The sequence below is a fragment of the Prinia subflava genome, chromosome 22 (genome assembly GCF_021018805.1).
Source record: "Prinia subflava isolate CZ2003 ecotype Zambia chromosome 22, Cam_Psub_1.2, whole genome shotgun sequence".
Lineage (NCBI taxonomy): Eukaryota > Metazoa > Chordata > Aves > Passeriformes > Cisticolidae > Prinia > Prinia subflava.
The window spans coordinates 2,930,521-2,945,126 of record NC_086268.1 but is presented as its reverse complement, the minus strand read 5'-3'; the positions used below and the strand labels follow the sequence as shown (position 1 = coordinate 2,945,126).

The 14,606-nt window shown below is 46.7% G+C and overlaps 1 long non-coding RNA gene across 1 annotated transcript in view; it reads left to right on the top strand.

Moving 5' to 3' along the window:
* LOC134561095 (uncharacterized) overlaps window positions 1–14,347 on the top strand; it is a 141,159-nt gene extending 126,812 nt beyond the window's left edge. Inside the window, exons 13-14 of the long non-coding RNA XR_010082855.1 lie at window positions 9,293–9,367; window positions 9,973–14,347. This is a non-coding gene — a long non-coding RNA (uncharacterized LOC134561095). The remainder of the gene's footprint in view (window positions 1–9,292; window positions 9,368–9,972) is intronic.
* The last annotated feature ends 259 nt before the right edge of the window (window positions 14,348–14,606 follow it).

Genomic DNA, 14,606 nt, shown 5'->3' with positions numbered 1-14,606 from the left:
TGGTTCAAACTCCCACAGGCTGGGAACCAGTGTATCCCTAAAAACTTTGTATTCCAGCTGCTGGAGCATGGAAAAACCCAATATTTGGATGTGCTCTGCGCAGATGAAGTCAGTATTGACCCAAAAATCATCCTGCATTTGCTGTGTAGGCATCCTGCCCTGTTTGTAATACAGGTGCATTTCTGAGAGACAGGTGACAGCTCTTGTTCTGTCTTAATCTTTAATTTTCAACTCAATCCTCATTTAAATCACACACGGAAAATACAACCAGCCCATCTGAAAGCTTTAGGTCATTAGGGAAATGATTTAGGAAATATTTTGTGGTCTCGCACCATCATCAGTTTGCCACAGTTGTAAAGTGCATATTAAGGGAAGCTTTTAAGCCTCTTGTAGAGCACCACTGAAATTATCTGCCCAGAATTGCTACTTGAGTGTTGTGTTCTGAAATATTTAATTCTTCTGGCTTGCTGGGCAGCAAGAAAATCCTCACAGTAGTGCTCATGGCAGATTTTCTCTTCTCACGTGGCTCTGATGCTTGTGGAAGATGAAACTTTCATCATTAGAGGGATTTTTTTTTCCCCTTTTTTTTTTTTTTTAATAAAAAGTGAGTTCCCTCTATTTCCACAGCCACTGCCACCCTCCTCAATCAGATGCATTCGAGTCAAATTTGTCCATAAAAGTTGTGTAAGGGCTGGGATGAGGTGGAGTGGAATGCCAGAATGAGTCATTGTTTCATGAATAAGGCCCTGAGTGTTCTATTGATGCCGTTTCTAAATCTGTGTGATATGGAGAGAATTCCTGCCATAACTGGAATTCCAAGCACAGCAAATGATAATGAGGATGATGATGATGATGATGATGGGGTTCTGCATGAATTGATCTGGACTCTGACAGCTGATCAGACAGTTCAAAATAAACCAATTTTATTCCCCAGACTCAGAAATGCTGCTCCTCACGCCCTCGGGGATGCCAGGAGAGGGAAGTTCTCTCTCTGTGCGCGTGTGTTGGAGTTTAAAAGTATAAAATTTTAATCTGTAAGGGACACAGGCATCCTTCCAGTGAGATGGGGACACCAAATCCAGTTCTCAGTGGAAGGATGAGCTGGTGTGGAGCAGCTCAGTGTTTGGAGATGAACAGTCTGAGGCCACAGCAGAGACAGGAATGCACAGCTCTCTCTTTTAACCAATTTAACCAATTTTTAACCATTTTTTCCTTCCCCTTCTCACTTTTCCCTCTTCATAGTTTGGAGATTCAGGTGTAAAACCAAGTTCAGCCTTTCCAGTGTGATTTTTTGGGATAAATTCTTTGTCCACTCAGGCTTTAATCAGGGACAAACTCTTAATTGTGGTGTTGGGCTAGCAGGGTTCAAGCAATAAAAGCAAACTGGAACAGAAAAGAAATCTCATGTCTGGAAATTTCCCACAGCAGAGGAAAATCCAAAATATTTGGGAATGCATTCCCCCCCTTCCTTTAATTTTCTCTTTAAATGAGATAAAACTCCTGCTTGCCCTGACTCTGCTGGTGCTCCAGGCAGTCCCACTTGCATATATTTAGATTTATACATTCAAGATATAAAATGTGTTCTCCCTGAGCAAATAGACTGTTCCTGCTATAGGGTGAAGTTGGCCTCTTTGTGCAATGTCATGGCCCTGTTTCCCGGTGAAATAAGTTCAAGAATCAGGTTTCTGGGGCAGACATGGAAAGAAATTGAAATTCTTCTTTCTGTCTTATAAGCAGGGGCTCCTCCTTCCCATCACCTCCACTCCAGACCCTTTTTAGGAATCATTGAATTCTTGATGGGCAACCAGCCTTTGCTGGTTGTTTTTGTCATATCCAGTAGATTTATAACTCAACCCATGAATTTTAAATTTTTATTAACATTTTAGGCCTCGTTCCTCTTATAAAATTGGAGTGGATAAACCCCTGCTCGACACAAAAGGGAAATTTTGGGGTCCAAAGGCACTAACATGGCACAGGAGCTCTTCCACCAAATCCGAGAGGACAAAAAGTGGCTAAAAAGGTGCCAGCAAAAAGCAGAGATAAATCTGAAATGGATGCACTGAACCATTCCTGTCAGAAAGAAAAAAAACCAATGGATGTTCAGAGGAAAAGAAAGGACAGGAGGGAATCTCTCAATTCCACAAAGTGAGTGCAAGGAGACGGGCACTGAAATTAAATAGTGACAAATTGAAACTGTTTTATAAAGTAACTCTTGTTCCACCAGCAGTTAATTAAAAGGAAAAGGAACCTAATTGATTTTAGAAGTTAATGGGACCTTTGCAAGTCTAGAACAGATTAGATACTGATGTGTGTAATAACCATACACAGAATTATGGGCGTTCATTGTAACAAATTTGGAACTGAGTTTAGGTTTGGGATGAAAGGTTTGGGATGAAAAGCAGCAACACAGGAGCAGGGAAAATCCAGTGGGAAGATTTGGGCTGTCCAAAGCTGCTAATTCTGGTCACTATGGGGGGAAATTTTGGGGACCTCTGGAGCGTGGCCCAGTCCGTGGGTGGCTCCTCCAAAGGACTGAGCACAGAATTTCCCACTGGCAAATAAAAGGGAAGGGGGGTGTGTTACAGTGGACACGGGAAGAACCACATGAGGACACGCTGGTGAGCGAAGCAGGAAAAAAGGCAAATTTATTTACAAAACCCAGTTTTATACATTTCCCATGGTGCCCGTGGATTGGAGGATGGAATTCCACCTCTCAATCCACGTTGGTCAAGCTAACTGTTAATCACATTTCTCCTCCTACCTAGAAATATGTAAACAATAAAAGACAGTTAGCAAAACATGGCCAGTGTTTATAGTAGAAAATGTGATAAGGTGAAACTTCTGACTCCAATATGAAGAACATAACAGAAAGCTTAAAGAAGTCTTCAAAACCAGGGTGATATCAGTGGATGTTTGCCCTTCTCATGGGCTCACTGACAGCTGCAGGGTTCAGGGCAGCTCTCCAGATGTGAGAGGTTCCTGTCCAGTGCAGATGAGAGCAGAGGGAGGGGAGGGACATCCATGGCCAGGCAGAGCAGCACTGGAGGGCTGGGAACAGCATCCAGGTGAGACAGATCTGCACCTGAACATGGCCTGTGGCCTTTCTCCTGCTCAAGAAATGAATTCCTGCTCAGCCTGGCGTTCCCAGAAGTTTCAGCAGCAGTGGGGATCACACCTGGCTGTGCCTTCCCAGCCTCTCCTGGGTGTGAGCTCACCCCCAAACCATCCTGAGATGGGTGTGAGGTTTGGGGTCACACAGTCCCCGGCCAGTGCAGGCAGCCCCTTTGTGCTGCCCAGCTTAAGGGAGATTTGAGGAATTGCTGCAAGCATCAGGTCAAACCCATTCCCGGATTAATGGCACTGGTGTGGATTTAGTGAGGAGTTTGTTCTGCTGGGGTTTGGAGTGGCCTCTCGTCTCCTCTGACAGCAAACAGCAGCCAGGGCACCCCAGAGCGGCTCCGAGCGGGGGCTGCAGCCTGGCAGGGGCCTCAAATTCCCCTTTTTGTGTTTCCTTTCACAAAGGATGAGGAGGGTTTGGAAAAAAGAATGAGGAAGAGGAGGGAAAAGAGTCAAAAAAACCAGGAAGGAAATTGGGAGGTAAGAAGGGAGAACAGGAGGGAAATTGGATGAGAAGAAGGGAAAACAGGAAGGAAATTGTAAAGGAAGAAGGGAAAACAGGAAATTGGAAGGAAAGAAGAGAAAACAGGAGGGAAATTGGAAGGGAAGAAAGGAAAAGAGGAAATTGGAAGGGAGAAGGGAAAACAGGAAATTGGGAGGGAAGAAGGGAAAAAAGGAAGGAAATTGGATGAGAAGAAGGGAAAAGAGGAAGGGAGTTGGGAGGGAAGAAAGGAAAACAGGAGGGAAATTGGATGAGAAGAAGGGAAAACAGGAAATTGGAAGGGAAGAAGAGAAAACAGGAGGGAAATTGGAAGGGAAGAAAGGAAAAGAGGAAATTGGAAGGGAGAAGGGAAAACAGAAAGGAAATTGGAAGAGAAGAAGGGAAAAAAGGAAATTGGGAGGGAAAAAGGGAAAAAAGGAAGGAAATTAGAAGGGAAAACAGGAAGGAAATTGGATGAGAAGAAGGGAAAAGAGGAAAAAAATTGGGAGGGGAGGGGAGAAGGGAAAACAGGAAGGAAATTGGAAGGGAAGAAAGGAAAACAGGAGGGAAATTGGATGGGAAGAAAGGAAAATAAGAAGGAAATTCGAAGGGAAGAAGGGAAAACTGGAAAGAAATTGGAAAGGAAGATGGGAAAACAGGAAGGAAATTGAGAGGGAAGAAGGGGAGGCTCCACTGCTCTCTGCTGCAGATCTACAGCTGATTTTAGAGAGAGCCCTTCCCTTCTGAAGCGGGAAAGGAACTGATTTTATAAGAGCCCTGAGATTATTCAGTCACGTGCTTGCCTTCATTTGCATGTGAGAATAATTAATGAATGAGGAGTTAACCAGGGGAGGTGTTAATGGAAAAAATACAATTGGTGTCCAGTGCATTCTGTGTTAGTAAAGGTGACGCTGCTGAATCAGGGCTGGTGGGAGGTTTTAGGATAGAAGTCACTGCTCAGAAATATCATATTTATTTTTATGTAAATCATATATGGCACAATAACTTCATAATGTAAGAAAATATGGCTTATAATGTATAGTATTATAGATGCAATATTTATAATATTATATCATTTTTTATGTTTAGTTTATTACTCAGCTCTCAGCAACAGGGAGCTCTCAATCCATACTCAAGTCAAGGGTTAAATGTTTAATCCAGGAATTAGTGCTGGGAGTCAAGAAAAGTCTGCTGGGCAGCCCAAATCACAGGGAGGGTTTATTCTCTGTTAGAAAAAAAAAAAACCTCTCCAAATTATTTAAAACCTTTTTCTCTGGGCCAGTGTTTGCTCTTGGTCAGGAGTGACTTGGTTCACTCGGGATTTTCCTCTTTAAAGGGAGCTGGCTCCTGGCTGAAGTAGAGGGAATGTTTCCAGGTGCCATTCCCAGGGATTCTGCTCTGAATTTGGGTTATGAGATCGATGTCCTTGGTCACGTCCCTGTCCCTGTGTCAGCTCCAGCCAAGCTGTGGCAGTGACACTGTCTGTGTGTCTGTCTTTAACAGCATCGCCTTCACCCCAGGAGTGATGAGCTCTGCTGGAAATTCACTTTTTTCTTCTCTTCTTACTCTGAAATCTCAAAGGGTTCAGAATCCCAGGATGGTTTGGGTTGGAAGGGACCTTACAAATCATTTAATTCCACCCCCTTCCACCATCCCAGGCTGCTCCGAGTCCCATCCAACCCGGCCTTGGACACTGCCAGGGATGGGGCAGCCCCAGCTTCTCTGGGAAATCCATTCCAGGGCCTCCCCACCCTGCCAGGGAGGAATTTATTCCCCAAATCCCATCCAGCCCTGCCCTGTGTCAGCCTGCAGCCCTTTCTGGGATAACAGCAGGCACAGAACCCATCTCTCCTTCTCCTGAGCAGCTGAGGGAGGTTTCAAAGCCCGAACAGGACAGAACCCCCTTGGGAAGCTGCAGGGCAGTGAAGCAGCTCCCTCCCTGCCACATTGCATCACATCTGAACGGGGCTTTTGCATTATGGATCAGCAGAGGCCTGTCCTCAGATACCCTCCTCTGGAGAAGACCGTGTTTAAATCTTTAATAGGGCATTAGAGCAATTTGCCTGTGATTTAGCTCTAAGTGGGCAAGGAGAGTGGTGACAAACGAAGCCGGGAGGCCCTGAAATTCTTTGAATATTCCATGTTTTCCTGGAACTGGGAGGAGAACGCTGCCAGAGAGGTCTTGGCAGGTTTTCGAGGTGGCTGGCCAAGTCTGAAGCAAACGTGGATGGTTAACAGGCTAATGCAGCTCTGGTTCCAAGCTCAGACGTATAGAACATACGTTTTTATTTAAGAAATCCCACCACATGGAGGAGCAAATGTAGTGCTAACATATCTTCCTGAAGGAAAATGGCAAGGGGAAAAACAGTGTCATCTTGCCACCATAAAATAAAAGTTGTTTTGCCCTTGCTTTTTAGGGGCTTGGGGCTGTCAGCTGAAGGAAATGAAACCCAGTGGCTTTCCCACGAGGGCCCCTTGTTAATCAGGAATGGCTCACAGAGCAATAGTTTGTGTCTGAGGGAAGGGGCAGAAGTTGTTCAAATAATGGATTTCCATTGCCAGATTGACTTTTTCTTGTTGCCACGCCAGTAATTAAAACTGGCAATTAAGCAGGGAAGTGATCAAATAATCACTGAGGAGCTGCTGCTGCTCTTGGCTCCAGGTGGGCCAGCGAGGAGCAGGGACCACCCATGTGGGCCAAACTGTGAGAATTAGGGGCTGCTGCTGAATTATCCCAGGTAAAGGTGGGTTTGAAGGGCTTTCCCTGGGGATTGGTGTTTCCTGTGGGAGCCTGGAGCTCTGGAGACACCAGGTGAATAAAGGTTGTCCTTTTAATCTTGGCTCTTGTTGGTGTGCAGCTCGTGGGGGTTGTTTTGTTTTATCATTTATGGGGCAGAGACTGCACAGCCTCTCCCTTCAGAGTGAAACCATTTCATTTTCTTTGTCAAGCCCTCGGTGCAGGCCCACAAGTCCTGCCGTGGACTCCCTGTGGGGTCTGGGATGAGTCACTCATTTTTCTTTGGTTCTGTTCCCTGCCTGTAAAACAGAGGTCCTTGTTCCCTCTCAGGGGAGTTGTAAAGGCAGAGGAGCTGATCCTGAATGAGCTGTTCAGAGACACTCACGTTGGAATTGCAAGGATCACACTGGGAAGAAATGCTGCTGATGGACTGTCTCTGTGCTGACACCTTTATTTTTTTAGCTTTACAGTGTTAATATTGATAAAATTGATCATCCAAACCTATTTTTATGCAATGGACTCCAGAACGTTATTACAACACATTAAAAACCCTTCGTAACGTGATTTATTCTCACAGTAAGCAAGCTGAAATTCAGATTTTTCTGCCTGTTTTCTTCACGTTGCCTCTCCTGGAAGTGCTGAGGCTGTCTCTTTGCATTAGGGCCAGGAGGAGCTGCGAGTTTGGGGTGGAGCAGAGGCTGCAGTGAGGCGATGCACCAGTGCAGAGGGCACCTCCCGCTGCTATTCCTGGCACACTGAGCAGCGTCTGCCGGGCCCAGCTCGGTCCTGACGCTCGCCCTGTCTGTCACATCCCTCTCCAGACGTGGCTCCCTGGGTTTTAATCCCCTCCCAGCAGCAGTGAGTGGCTGGACACGAGCTGGGCTGTGGAGATCTCTGTGTCCAGTTCTGCAGACGGAATTCCCCAGCTGGAGAACCCAGACCTTTCATTTCTCTGGTAGCAACACCGAAATATTTCAGCATCCCTGAGTGAGGAGAGATCCCTTTTCGGCAGGAATTTGCAGTCTGGGTGGGTCAAGGAAAGAGGAAGGAGAGGCTCAGAGTCTCGGTGAGCGCGTGGAGCCGCAGGGCTGGGACAGGCTGGGAATCCTCACTGCAGCTTTGGGATTCCTCTGCTGGCTCTGGGCCAGCCCTGCCTGTCCCTGAGCAGGGAACGGTGCCTTGCACCCACCACCAGCTGGAGAAGATATTTTGGTGTCCTACCCTTGGGTTTCACTCTGAAGCAATGGCTGGAACATGGGGTTTTTTTTTTCTTGCAAGAAGTATGGTTTGGGTTTTTTTTTTTTTTTCCTTCTTTAAATTGTGTCAGGTGTAGTAACACAAAACCTGGGAAAGACGTCTTTGTTTCATCCTTGAAGTAATTCCAGCCTCTCTTTAAAAAGAAAGCAGGGCTGGTGAGAAGGGTGAGGAGTCTGACAGGAGGTCTGGGGGATGCTGGAGAATTCTGGTGCTTTGAGGTTCCTCTGCTCTCTCAGGGCTCTTCCCAGACGTTAATGAAGGCTCAGGGTCCTTTCTTAGGTGCAAGAGTTGTCACCAAGGATTGACAAGAGTCCAGTGAACTCCTGGAGGAGATGGGAATGGATCTGTGGAGTGCAGCCTCCAATCTGGGAATTATAATCTTTATTTTCCATAGTGACCCCAGCACTCCTTTCCTACTGAAATACAAGTCATTCGAACTCTTCTCTCCATCTCAGGGATCTTTAATTTAATTTTTCCACTCTTCCTGCCAGCTCAGGTTGCCAAAATGTCCCAAAACTTTTTGCAAGTTGAATTTAAGTTCAGCAGTTTCAGCTCCAATTGAACAGCCTCAACAGGTATTATTTTTACTGGCTTGTTCAGAAAAAAAAATAAAAAAAAGGAGAAAGGTTTGATCAAGGGACTCCACCGTTTCATGCAATGATTCTATTGGAATTTGAATTAAAGTTTAGAAAAGCATTAAATGTTGACAAGCCTTTTTTTTTGTGGAAGCCTTGTAGGGTAACATGTTCATACAGCTCCATCTCTTAGTAACTGATGTACTTCAAAATTTACCAGATTTCAGTGTGAAACCTCAAATCTTAAGAAATTAAATCCTCAAACCAGGTTAGATTTATCTAAGACAGAAATGAGGCTCTTGGAGCTTTTTTAACGTTCTGAATTAATCGAGTCTTAAACTTTTGGTGGCCCCAAAGCCACCAAATCTGAAACCTGAGGGGTTTGGGTGCTTTATGTGAGTGGGAATTGGCAGATCATGCCACAGTGATATAATCATTATTTGTGTGACTTCATCCACGTAACTTTGAGTTTCACCTTGAGTTTCAGTTTGGTTAAATCCATTTTGTTTTAGGAGAACTGGGGATCAGGGCAGGTTGGGAACTCCCCACAGACAAAGCACAAATTCTGGGTATGATGTTCCCACTTCTCTGATTTTGGATGGATCTTTGTAACCTTTCTCTCCAAATCCCTCTGTGACTTTGGCTGACCTTTTGTTGAATTCTTCCCTTTTCTCTAATCCTGGGTTTCAGTGAGTGCAGAGTTCCAGGGCCTTTCTCACTGCCTCGTTTTCCTTTTTTCTTGCTTTACCACCTCAAGAACCAATCATTTAATGGCTTTTCCCCTTTATTATTTCAATTTTCCCCCATTATCCAGGGAGGGGTGGAGCTGGAGCTCAAGGAGAACCTGCTGGCAGGATTTGGGAGTGGGGGGAAAATCCAGATTTTTAGTGCTTGGGGGAGGCAAAACCTGCAGGTTTGGAGGGGAAAGTTTCTGGGTGAAAAGGATTTGGTGGTGTTGAAATGGGACTGAGAATTTGATGGGGAAATGGGACTGGGAATGAGAATTTTGGTGGTGAAATGGGACTGAGAATTTGATGGGGAAATGGGACAGGGAATGAGAATTTTGGTGGTGAAATGGGACTGAGAGGATTTTGAACCGTGCTCTGTCCTCTCTGTTCAATCCAGGGCATCAGCTGAGGGGGACAAAGGCAACGTGGACACTGCAGCTTCTCCAAGGACTCACAGCCCTCCAGGGATGTGGTGAGTGCTGTCCTGATGGTTCTGTCTTTCTACAAAATGTTGATTTTATCAGGGATTTGGTGTGGAATTGCTTGGCAAAACAGTGAGGCTCAGATCAGAAGCTTTTGGTTGTCAAGAAGTTCTGGAAGTGTCCAAATTATGACAACTTTGCCCATTTTGCTTTCCAGAGTGCCTCACACTCTGAATTTTACTTTTCCTCACACCATTTGAATTCCTAATTTCTGTTACTGAATGCTTTTTTACTCCCCTGAAGACATTTTATTAATTTGGGAACTATTCTCATACGTGCTGTCCTTATAGCTGAGCTCTAACCAATATTTTAAATTTATTTCCTAAATGATCTCTGCCCATTTTGCCCAGAGTGAAGTTATTGACTGGTCTCAAAAAGGCCTCAAGGTTTTATAGTTAATGCTGAAGTCCCTAAAGCTTCCTCCCTTCTCCTGTGTGTCTTCCCCTTTGAATTGCTAATTCCAATTGATCTGAGGAAAAAAAAATGTAATAGTTTGTATTTACTCTACTTTCTGCTATAACAGCACCTACCAAGGCCTCTCCTTCCTTTGATCCTGTCTCCATGATTAAATTCCTTCTTCCTTTCTGTTTTCCAGCTTCTCTCTGCAAGCTTTCACTCCATTTCTGCAAGAATTTCCTGCAAACCATGTCCCTGAGAGGATTAGAGGAGGGGATACCAATTTTATTTATATTTATTTATAAATGGACTGCAGAGACTTGGCCCCTTCTTAAATATGAGAACAATTTTCAGGCCTCTTTCAGTTGTGGTTATTTCACTCCAGAAAAAAAAAAAAAACCAAACCCAACAAACCACAAAACAATAGAGAAATACGAGAAGTTGTGGAAACCCCTCAAATTTTCTCTGTTTAAATTTTGAATTCCTGGTGGTCACAGGCCCAGGTGATGCTGCCAGTTGTGGGTTTTTTGTGTAGTGCCTGGCTCAGAGCAGCAAGTTGAGTTAAATGCAAAGCTGGGATCAAATCAAACAGAACGACACCTCTATTTTTATTTTATTTTTATTTTTTTTGCCAGCCTGGAGGCCTTTAACATTTTGGAATTCGAGTGTTTTGCAAAACAGGGTTGCTGGACTCCAGTAAATGAAGTGTCCGGATGTGGGTGGTGATTCATAAAAGCAATTAAAAGAGGAAAGTGCTTTTCCTCTGAGCGTAATGTCTTGGTTGTAGGATGTCCTTAAGTGAGTGTGAAGTGCTCAGGCAGTGGGCAGGGGATGGGGGATCTCTGTTCCAGGTCATGGATCTGTTTCCAGCCAACACTTCTTTACACGTGGTGCTGCTGATTAAAATCAACTTTTTATTCTCTCACAGAGTGCCGGAGGTGGGGAGGGAGCTCTGGAGATCACCCAGAACAGCCCCCTGGGCAGGCAGGGTCACCTGGGGCAGGGACAGGGACACATCCAGCCGGGCTTGGGATGCTCCAGAGCCCAAAACCTCCCTGGGCAGCTGTCCCAGGGCGCTGCCACCTCCGATGTTCTTCCTCACGTTGAGGTGGAACTTGTTGAGTTTTACTTTCTGGCCTTTTGTTCCTTTTCCTGTCACCTAAACCAGTCTGGCACCCTCCTCACACCTGCCTTGGGGATATTTGTATGGATTTAACAACTGAATCTTATTTTGTTTCTATTTCCATGTAGTTCCCATTTCTTCCTTCTTAAATTTGGGAACAATCCTCCTGAAAATGAAACATTTTCAGTGGGTGAAATGTGGTTGTGGCAACAGAAATATTGACAGATAATTGAAACTCATCAAATGTGATTTTTTTTTTTTCTTCTCCCTGGTGCAACTCCCTGGCATTTCTGACCTTCCCCAAAGACAAAACACCCCAATTTTATACAGCTTTAAGGTGATTTTCCAGGAGCAAGGATGGAGGTTGTTGTTGTGCACAGGATCCAGCGTTACCTGAGCCAGAAGCAGAGCCCGAGGCCCTCCCTGCAAACTTCCCAGGTGCTTTTGCAGCCTTCCCCAGCAGCCTGGGGGCTGTTAGGGATGCTTAAACTTCGGGATGCTGAAACTTAGGGATGCTTAAACTTCGGGATGCCTAAACTTAGGGATGCTTAAGCTTAGGGATGTTTCTCAGGCTGGCCCGGAGCAGGCACTTCCAGGGGATTCCTCTGTGGAGCTTTCACACATGGAAGTTCTGCCTCCCCCTGGCTCTGCCCTTGGTTATCCCGTGCTAAGGGAAGCAGAAGAGTTTCCTGATTTATCATGGATCATTAGGTGGAAGTAACAATTCCTAAAACATCAGGATGGATACAATAATTAGGGATGTGCTTTTGTTAACACCGCCAGCCTCTACCCTCTTGTACAGTACCCTTGGGTACTAAATAATTACCCACTTTGTGTGGTTATCTAGCTCACTAATTACCCACAAAAATTGGGGTCAGGTGTTAACTGCTTGAAATAAGTATCCTCCAAAGGCTTGGCTAAAGTGTGTAAAGAAATTATGTGTTTGCCACAAAACTTTGGGAAAAAAAAAATCAAACATTTTTTTTATTGGGAAGGAAGATAAGGAGACAATGGGTGTGAAATGCTCTGTGTGATGGCAAAATGTTGCAGTGGTGGTGAGAGACTCTAAATTCAGTGAAAGGATGGTTGGCAGATCCAGTCACTAATCCAGACTACTTTTCCCAAAGATTAGATCCTTCAGTACACAGGGTTTGAGTCTTCCCCTATCTAGGCTGGTGCCAATCAGGATTATGCCGATATAAATAAGAAAATTTGTATCCGTGGATTCCCAGACCGACTTTGCTGCATAATCCCACCTCTTCCATCACCCAGAGACTTCTGCATTGCGCCCAATAATTGAATTATGGACAGTGTGTTTATTTCCACGCGTTTATTTTAGCTGTCCCCAGCTCTGTGTGCACGCAGAATTTCACTCTGAGGCTGCTGCTCATAAAACGCAGCTCGCTCGGAGCAATAATTTGATTCCTGTGCTCAGGGAGTTACCCCAGTGAGTCAAAGATTTCTAGATAGCCCCACCCTCCCCAACTTCCCGAACACTCACACTGCAGCCACTTTTCTCTTTGCCAGACCCACACAAGCTGCCTAAGCAGCCAAAATCCCAAGGGGCGATCCCAACCTCCTGCCTGCCCTGTTTGAGCCCCAGAAAATGGGAAATAAAGGCAGGGCAGCCCCGAAGCCCTTGGAACACCGGCCCGGGTGACAGAGGGTTGGTTCACAGCCCTTCTTCCCACCCTGCCTTCTTGCATAGGTGCTCCCTGCCTTCAGCACAAAGGGATTTCAGGGGAGCTCAGAAGGTGTTTCTGGAAATCCTTGTGCCTTTGGATACCTTTAATTCCTGAGTGTCTGTGCGCTGCTCAGCGTAACAAAGAAACCGCCGGGATTTATCGCTGTATTTTGCTTCTATTGAGGCGCTTCCTCTCCTCCATAGCCAGATCCACCTCCTGTTCCTATAAACACCTTTTGAAGCCCGTGTGGGATTCAGCTATTAGACATCCCCATCCCCAGGTTTTGGGGGGTCTGGGGGAGGCCCCAGGACGAGGTGTGAGCGTGGTTTTGGGGCTACCTGCGCCCCGCATTGTGCCGAGCATCTCTGGGAAAGGCAGGGCTCAGGCTCTCGGAGCACAATGCAGATTTAGTCGTCATCTTTGTCTCTCCCCCCGCGCCCCCCCGCTCCACTCCCCGCTGATGTTAACTGTCTGTATTATTATTTATTGTTATCAGGGGATTTGGTTTGATCAATGAAGTGTATATGCGTCTGACGGACATTCGGGGAGGAAATGCTTGGAGAATGAGTAACATGTCTGCAGTGGAGGGTGTGTGTGAGGGAGAGAGAGAGAGAGGGAGCATCGGTACCAGAAACATTGACTGATGAGTTCATTTTAAAATCCAAGGGCATATAGCTGGTAAATTAGCACATATTGCAAATATAGTCTGGTGCGAGAGGCAGCGGCGCTGCCATTGAGCGCAGGGGTGGGTGTGGAGGGGAAGGGGGGGTCGAGGAGAGGAGGTTGTCAGCTCTAAAGTCATCACGGGCATGAGCCAGGCAGTCTGCCTGCCTCACTGCAGACGCGGGGCGTGCGATTTCCACGGGCGGCTGCGGCGTGGCGGAGGGGGGAGCGGGGGGCACCCGCGAGAGCCAGCGCCGGGCTTTATTGTTTTAAAATGCACAGCCAGCCGCGGGGATGCGAGGGAAAGGGCTGCAGCCCCTCCGCTTCCCCTGCAGCCCCCGCAGCCCCTCAGGAAGGCGGAGGGGGAGCGGCTGCCCGGAGGGTCCCGGGGCCGGTGCCCGGCGGGGATGCGGCGGGGCCGGGGATGCGGCGGGGATGCGCCGGCAGCTTAAGAGATTATTGGGAAGGGAAAGCAATGGTGTGTGTGAGTGTGTGAGTGTGTGAGTGTGTGCGGGGCTGGCGGCGGGGGGAGCCGGGTCCTTATTCTGTTAAAGATTTAAGTAGGCATGCAAGGAATCTCTAGGATAGTTGGCAAAGGGCGAGGGTGGGGAGGGGGGGGAAGGATCCAAAAGAGTCTGTAACCAGACACTGAAGCTTTCCAGGAGTGAGAGTGTGTGAGAGAGAAGGAGACAGAGCGAGAGGAAGAGAGGGGGCAGTGTGGTCTAGTACATTTTCATCTGGTCGTTGATTTGAGCCTGATGCTTGCTGTCCCTCAACAGCCTCCCTTGCCTGGATTTTTTCTTTCCCCCTCTCCTCTCCTTTCCCTTCTAATTCATCGAAGCCTAGGGGAGCCAGGAAAGATTAAATGTGCTTTCGAAAAGGCAGCCACTTCATGCAGCTATGTCTGCTTCCCCCCCACACCCCCCAGCCACCCCCCCGCTCCCCCTTTTTGAAATAAAAAAAATAAAAAATAGGGGGAGACAGAGAGGGGGAGAAGGAAGGAGGAGGAAGAGGAGGACTGTAGTTTAATGATGTCGGGACTGGCTGATCCAGAAGGAGGAAAAAAAAAAAAAAGGGAAAAAAAAGAAAAAAAAAAAAGAAAATATTTGAGCTCCTGGACGAGGAAGGACTTTGGTGAATGGGCTGAGACTCCGGAGGTGAGAAAAGGACGGAGTGAATGATGATGATGATGATGATGATGGTTCCGTAATGGTGCCTGTTACCGCTGCCCCCGGCCGGGCGGCGGCGGGGCCGGGGCCGGGGGGGACCTGCCTTCGGCAGCGCCGGATATTTTGCATTTTTAACCTCGGGCCCTCCGGAACGTTTCGGCTTCTCCCCGCTTATGCCGCTGGGCCTCAAGCG